Raw genomic sequence first — 7,940 nt, 5'->3', positions numbered from 1 at the left:
TATATATATATATTTACTTGGTTACTCCATGACATTTTAAGTTATTGAATTTTACTAAACATTTTTTGTAAATCATATTAATCATATTTTTTTTATTAACTTCGAGAACACAGAGGACCAGGGCTTGGAATCACTAGCCTGACTCCCGAGGCTACCAAAATGCATAACAGCCCTGCCCGATGGGCTATCTTGAATAGTGAAATAAAATCCCTTTCTTGAACGCATAGTAGTTTATAATTTACACGTTTCTAAGTCTTGCCAATTTAAACTTTCACACATTTCAGCACACAAACAGATTCCTCTTCACGTCTCCTTGCCCTTGAACGTACACATACACACAAATGTACTGTATGTTGTGTTCAGATGTGTGATGTTCAGATCTTTCCATTTTGTTCAAGTTAATAAAAGACTCCCAGTTGATTACTTCCCTCGAATATGTCACCTCTGACCTTTAGATCATATCATTGCTGCAAATTTGATTTGTCAAAGGTCCTCTAACCGCTCCACTTCATTACGGTGAGATTGTGGATTTCAGCGAGTGAGATTGCTTGCTTATTTCTTACTGATGTAAAAAAGTCTCTTCAGATATTGCATTAGCTAAAGGCAGTCGACAAGAAAGAAAAGATGAAAGGCTTGAACCCTTGGCACCATAATGCAGGATGATGATTGCGTTCTGAATTTGCTCAGTGCCTTAAATGTTCTGGGCGTTTCACTTCTTGCATGAAGCTGCATGTCGATATTGTGAAGGGTTAGAAACAACCTTGAATCTCAACGGATCCATTCAATTTCCATATGGACTTTCTTGATGCAAAATGACGTGGTAACTGTGATGCAGAGGCGTGACACAATCACAATAAGTCCACCTCTCAATGCAGCGTTATTAAATATTCCCTTCATCTGTCGCCTAAATGTCTTGCTGTCGGTTCGGCATTCATTGTTCATGTAATTTAACACATCTCTAGTAGGGCTTTCAAAGCTAGTCTTATCCACTGCTGCTGAAGCACAATTTACACATTACCGTTTCCACATTTTGAGCTCTTGATTAAGAAAATACTAGGGCTGTTGATGGATTAATTTAATTAATGTTTCGGTTAAAAATGATATGGCAATTAATTAATGAAGTTAATTATGACTACACATTTATCTACATTTGGCTTAAACATTCTGTTAAAACCCTTGATAGTACATTGCTCTGCCAGATGAAAACATTGAATATATTACAGAAAGTTGCTTCATAAATTGATGTATTGTTTTTTTTTATTTGCAAATGCCTATCATCAGATATTGCTTATTTACAAATGCCTTTTACAGGCCTACAGGAGTGTAGGGATTTCATGAACAGGACACTGATACGCCACTGAACGGCTCGCTGGACGACCCTTGATTTAAAGTGTAACATAACAAATTTGAAATCGGTTTAATCAGGTGAACTTCGGATTTTCAGATCCGAGTCCTATCAAAACCTGAATGAATTAATAATAATTAATTCCCTTACAAATTTAAGTAATCAAGTTATTACAGGAGTATCAATTTTGTAGTTCACTTAAAGTTGGTACTACTAGCTTGTATTGGTCCAATAGTTAGAATTTTTTGTTATTATTTTATTCAAAGTTTTTATTATGGAATTTATGCATTCAATGCATTGGGGGCATGGTTAATTGAATAAATTACTTTCTCTGAGTAATTACAGTAAATTAGCACATTAAATTGACAGCCCTAGAAAATACATTTCCATTGGTTTGTTAGTATGATTGCCTAATAATGCTAGAGAAGTTCCCATGGTGTTACATCCTGCTGTGCAGTGGTCCTCAATACATTATGGCAAGTTTTACGCCTTAATCTGATTCCAGTGCTTTCATGCTAGTCAAAAGCCAGACACCATTAGCCAAAGTGCAAGCCTGCCCAGCATGGGCGTCTGGTCTTTGTGACAAATGGCAAAAGTTTTGAAAGGAGCTTTGAGCTGCTTTTACAGCTCTTGAGTAACTTGAGATTTCTTTAGCCAGTGCTAGGTCATATTTGTTTCGTACATTCTTGATTAAAGCGTTGCACCTCTACAAGCATTGCGTGTCTTCATTGACATCAATCATGCTGATGGGCCTGGGAAACCGGCTGTTGTCTTTGAGACTTTCACTTGCGACGTCTGCTTAGTGTTTCTCCTTATCTTGTTTTCCGATGGAACAATCCGGGAATACAGAACAGCAGTCTTGCTTTGCTAAAACATCCATGTAATTGATTTACTTGGACTTTTATTGCACTTGCAGTATTTTGTACAATGTGGTCAGCCGGATTCTCAGCTCTAAGTAGAGTAAGTGGATTAGATTACATTCACTGTTTGTTATTGTAATTTCATGCATATTTAAAATATTTAATCTTTTAAAATGTGTTAATGTCAAGTCTGAGCTGTAGCAGTGTGTAAAGCTTTGGTGCTCATGCAGGAGACAAGAGTTCGATTCCAGCTCATTCACCAGTTCTAGTCCCTTGTGTTTCCGGTCCAGCTTCTTGGCAGAGAGAAGATTTAAAGGGATAGTTCACCCAAAAATGAAAATTTTGTAATTTACTCACCCACATGAGGGATTCCTGTCCCTCCATTGAAAGTCCATTCCAGTTCATATAAGTAATTCATATGAATTGGGCACTTAAAGTCTTCTGAAATCACACAATTGCTTAAAAGGATAGTTCACCCAAAATGGAAAATTATCCCATAATTTACTCACTCTCAAGCCATCCTAGGTGTATATGCCTTTCTTCTTTCAGATGAACATAATCAGTTATATTAAATAATATCCTGGCTCTTCCCAGCTTTGTAATGGCAGTGAACGATGTTTGAGTTTTTGAAGTTCCAAAAAGTCCATCCATTCATCATAAAAGTAATCTGGCTTAATAGTTTATAAAGTTTTAAATAAGGATATTTTTCTTGTAAAAACCCATCACTTCGCTTCAGAAGGCATTCGTTAACCCCTGGAGTCTTATGGATTACTTTTATGATGGATGGATGTGCTTTTTGGAGCTTCAAAAACTTTCACCATTCACTGTCATTACATAACTGGGAAGAGCCAGGATATTATTAACTCCCATTGTGTTTGTCTGAAAGAAGAAAGGCATATATATATGCCTAGGATGGTTTGAGGGTGAGTAAATTACGGGATAATTTTCAATTTTGGGTGAACTGTTCATTTAATGTGATGAACGTATTTAATTTAGGCTTTCATTCACACATAATCTTTGATAAATACACATACATTAGGCACATTAGATAGTAAACAGAAGCTCAGCCATATTTGCTTCATGTGTCAAAACAAACCTCATTGGTGCATCAAGCAAGTGCTTTTGAGCTTCCCTTTACCATAAATAAGACTTGTGGAAATGGAAGATTTTGTCCTTTTGCTTCATGTGTCAAAACAAACCTCATTGGTGCATCAAGCAAGCGCTTTTGAGCTTCCCTTTACCATAAATAAGACTTGTGGAAATGGAAGATTTTGTCCTTTTTTTATCTTTTTTTGTGTTCTTTGGGAAAATAAATAGCATATGAGTTTGGAAAGGCATGAGTGTGAGAAAGTAATGATATTTATTTATTTACTTCTCTCTCTTTTCTTTTTTTTTTTATTCAATCTTGATAGGGAACTCGCCCTGTCTCAAACTCTGCAGGTTAATCTTTAGGACAGATCTGCTTAGACAAGAACTGGCTGGCAAAGAAACACTTTCAAATTGGTCTCGAGTCGCCATCACGTACGTTTGAGCTCTCGCTCTCTGCTTGTTCTTGCTGTTCCCCCCCCCCCAAGCATCACTGAATCTCGTCATGTGCCAGGCAGTTTGTTTGGTGTGCAGTGTCAGGGGAATATCCAGCTTTCCGCAGAGCTGTCCCTCGCATCCATTAATCAAGCCACTTTCTCCTGATGGAACACACCTTAATTAGCATCTAACTGCTTTATGCCTGCGTCTCTGCCCCGGGCTGCGGGGAGCGCGAGGGGTCGGCGTTATAGTGAGCGAATCAGTGAGTGTGAATGCAAAGCAGTCAGGCAGACGTTCATTTGAGACACGCTCCGGCTGTCCCACGGGCCCCGCCGCGTCTTCGCTGACACTTAATCCTGGGCCTGGATGATTGGCAGCGAGCTGCTGTGACGCCAATGACGGTCGTGTTTTTCCATCCACCTGCTTTTGTTTCAGGTCATTGATAGCCCTGAGGTTCACATGCTGAACGGGGAAGGAGGAGCGGGTGGAAGAGGAGCGAGACGTGAGCTAGATTGAGTTTCCTTGGCGACCGAAGGGACCCACTTGGGGCGATGACTCTGGAGAATGCAGCATGCACACTTGAGGTGAGGGGCGATGCCATGCTGTATTTTGATGCTGTTTTGTAACTTTCTGTGTCTGTGTCTCTTGCGATGCTCACTGTGGCTACGTTTCCTGTGTCAGATCTCGCCAAACGTGTAAATGAAGTCAAATCGTTTCCTGGAAAAAAATAATTTGTACTTTATCTCCAGCTCTTACTGATAAGTGGTCAGCTTTTTGTTCTTGTATGTTCTTAAGAGCTGGGATTCATTTATATAATCCAGTTTGTAGTGTTTTACAATTGGATCTTTTGCTAAATGAATTGGCCATTTGCTCTGACAGAAATAATGGTGTTTTTTACTAATTTGCCTTGAACAGTTTTTAGTGGTTGGACCCTATTGAAAACGAGGGTTGTCATTATTCCAAATTTTCAGTAGTTAATACCAATGCCAATGAAATTTTGATTGCAAAAAGCTAATTTTGCTATTGAACAAATGAAAATGAAAGCTAAAAAATCAAATTAAAACAGTAACACTTTAGTATAGGGATCAATTCTCACTATTAAATAGTTGCTTATTAGCATGCCTATTATTAACATATTGGCTGTTTATTAGTACTTATAAAGCACATATTCTGCATGACCACATTCTACATCCTTAATCCTACCCAATACCTAAACTTAACAACTACCTTACTAACTATTGATAAGCATCAAATTAGGAGTTTATTGATGCAAAAGTCGTAGTTAATGGTTTGTAAATAGTAAGAATTGCACCTTAAAATAATGTGTGACCATTAAAACAATTAAATGTTTACAGTCACTTTAGACATAACTGATAATACATCGCAGAAAGATTCATTCAGAAAGCCATATTCGCAAAGTGTGAGCACACAAATCTTTAGAAGTCAGCCATCTTTTAGTCAGAAAGCGCAGGTATCAAATTTGAGTCTCTTACTACCAATACTGCAGAAAATGAATACATTTACTTTTTCAAAACATAATAATATAACTTATATGTAAGCTATGAAATTTAACTTGTTTTTTTACTTATTTTTCTTTTTTATTTATGATCCTTAGCTGACATATGGTCAGATATTAAACCTGATCTTTGTCAAAAGGCTGACTTTTCTGTATTTTCTATTTATAATTTTTAGTGCTGCCAAACGATGAATCGCGATTAATCGCATTCCAAATTAAAAGTTTTTGTTCACATAATAAATGTGTGTGTACTGTGTATATTTATTATGTATATATAAATACAAACACATTCATGTATATATTTAAAAAAAAATTGTTTATGTATTAAATATATTTATATATTACATAAAATATAAGAACATAAATATATAAATGTATATACATGTAAATATTTTCCAAATATATTATGTATTTGTATGTCTTTATATATACATAATAAATAAACACAGTACACATGCATATATTGAGTAAACAACATTTTTTATTTTGGATGCGATTAATTGTTTGACAGTACTAATAATTTTGTATTATTCTCCGTGAAGAGTGTGAGGGAGAATGAAGCTTGAGCTAGTCTGACCCGTCAAGTGCTATAGAGACCTGCTATAATGAGCTGAGTTATTATATTCACCACTCTTCAAGTTCCTGGAAAATAAATTACTTTTTTTTTTTTTTTTTGTAGAAACAGAGATATATGAACCTTTGCTATGTGTTAAATTATTCACTCCAGGCCTGAACAAAAGTGAGCATGGGCCAGTAGAACTGAACGCTGCCCAGCTCAGGTGCTTGTTAATAATGAAGTACTTATCTTCAAGCCTCTGTGGATGTTTTTCTTTTGTTCTTTTCTGTTTTGTCTCTCACTCAATGCTTTAGTTCCCGAATCACTCCTCCATCTTTCTCAGGGTCAGTATACGGACTTCATCGAGGTTACATGTGGATCACTTCATCTGTGCCTCTAATATGTTCACGTAGATTGTCTAGCAGGTTCATGGCTCCCAAACACGTGGATGTGTTACGTCGAGTTGTGCGTCATTAAGAATGGAGTCGAATGACTTTAAAATTCTACTTTTAAGAATTAAAGGATATGAATTACCTATAAACTAGTGCTGTCAAATGATTAATCGCGATTAATTGCATCCAAAATAAAAGTTTTTGTTTACATAATATATGTATGTGTACTGTGTTTATTTATTATATATATATATAAATACACACACATACAGTATATATTTTGAAAATATTTACATGTGTATATACATTTATATATTTATATTTTTATATTATATGATGTAAATGTTAAACAACTCACTTGTTAAATATCTTTGCAGAAAAGATACATAAACTACAAGTACATATTGTACAAACTTGTTTTATACATATTATGTGTTCAGAAATAATAAGAGGAAAATGCTTTTGAAAAATTTCAAAAGTCACGGTAATTCAAATTCAAAATGACTGAAGGTATAACACCAGTAGACTATCCTTAACTATAAATGTTCTGTAAATCAACAGCAGCTTTCAGCCTGTCACCATGATGCAAACATGAAATATCAGACATACAGTAGTAGTTCTGGTTTTTTACTTATTGCGCTGCTTTTCCATTGTTTTTTCTGTGTAAACATGGATGTGTTTGACTGTTGCGCTCGTGTCTCTTGCAGCGTCTCATGCATGAAACGCCATTCTAAAAACACTGCGCTCAAGTTAAAAGAAGTTCACTCCCATCTTCTTGCATGTTTTACCTATTCCACTGCCCACTTTGTCTTTGTCAACACAAAAGTGCATTCTGTGTGAATGGCGCTTAGCGCTATATTAATGGTCCTTCACATGAGCGGTTAATCACGTGCGCCGACATGCGGTTGGATCATTCGTTTCTCTTTACTGTTATCACCGGCATATTGTTAAAGTGTCTAATTCTAACATTTGGTAATATTTCTATTCAAAATCGCGATTCCTCGATTTCTAAAAAATAAAATCGTGGCAAAACAATAAATTCGAATTAATCGATTAAATCGGGAAAATCGCCCAGCCCTACTATAAACACACATTGACTAATTCCAGGACTATTAGACGACATTACCATAATAATCAATATTTTACTATTATTTTTAATATATAAACTTTAGTTTTATGCACCATGGTGGAACAGCATGTAATTTCCTCAAATTTACCCTAAATTGTACGTAAATGTTTATTTTCATTATTTGGTAGAAAACAAAGTTGAAGACATTTTCTTGTGCATTGCTAATTAAAATGTGCTTTGATAGCTGTATTTATTCTTTTGACTGTCATATTTAGTTTAGAAAATGTTTTTATCACAAAATATTCTACAATAAGCACAGTTTACAGGTTCATATATGCTCTTAAATAGATAAAAAGCAATAGCATTGCTGATGAGGGGAATATTTGAACTGAATGGTGTATTAATAGCTCAAAGTCACAGTGTTCAATTGCAGGTCAGTTTCAGAAAAAAGAGAGCACAAATAAACCACCATATTTATAGCAACAGAAGATGACATGAAATACTAACTACTGAATATGATACAAACTATGAACAGTATCATTTACCCAGTTTATGTCTCCCCATATCATTAGTGACACACTTGTACTTCCATTCATGAAATGTTCAGCTGGAGTTCTTTCCTGTTTGGTGCTCTTACATAGGGTTGGGTATCGTTTGAATTTTATCGATTCCGATTCT

The 7,940-nt window shown here is 35.6% G+C and overlaps 1 protein-coding gene across 5 annotated transcripts in view; it reads left to right on the top strand.

Moving 5' to 3' along the window:
• tjap1 (tight junction associated protein 1 (peripheral)) overlaps nt 1-7,940 on the top strand; it is a 129,602-nt gene that overhangs the window by 44,527 nt on the left and 77,135 nt on the right. For 4 of the 5 annotated variants that reach the window (XM_016461849.1, XM_016461851.1, XM_016461852.1 and 1 more), the window contains one exon: nt 4,165-4,313. The exons of the other annotated variant lie outside the window; for it this stretch is intronic. The gene's annotated coding sequence lies outside the window, so the exon portion shown is untranslated. The remainder of the gene's footprint in view (nt 1-4,164; nt 4,314-7,940) is intronic. 5 annotated transcript variants of the gene reach the window in all.

This window comes from Sinocyclocheilus anshuiensis, unplaced genomic scaffold (genome assembly GCF_001515605.1).
Source record: "Sinocyclocheilus anshuiensis isolate Anshui unplaced genomic scaffold, SAMN03320099.WGS_v1.1 scaffold460, whole genome shotgun sequence".
In the NCBI taxonomy this organism is placed as follows: Eukaryota; Metazoa; Chordata; class Actinopteri; order Cypriniformes; family Cyprinidae; genus Sinocyclocheilus; species Sinocyclocheilus anshuiensis.
This window is presented reverse-complemented; position numbering and strand designations above follow the sequence as displayed.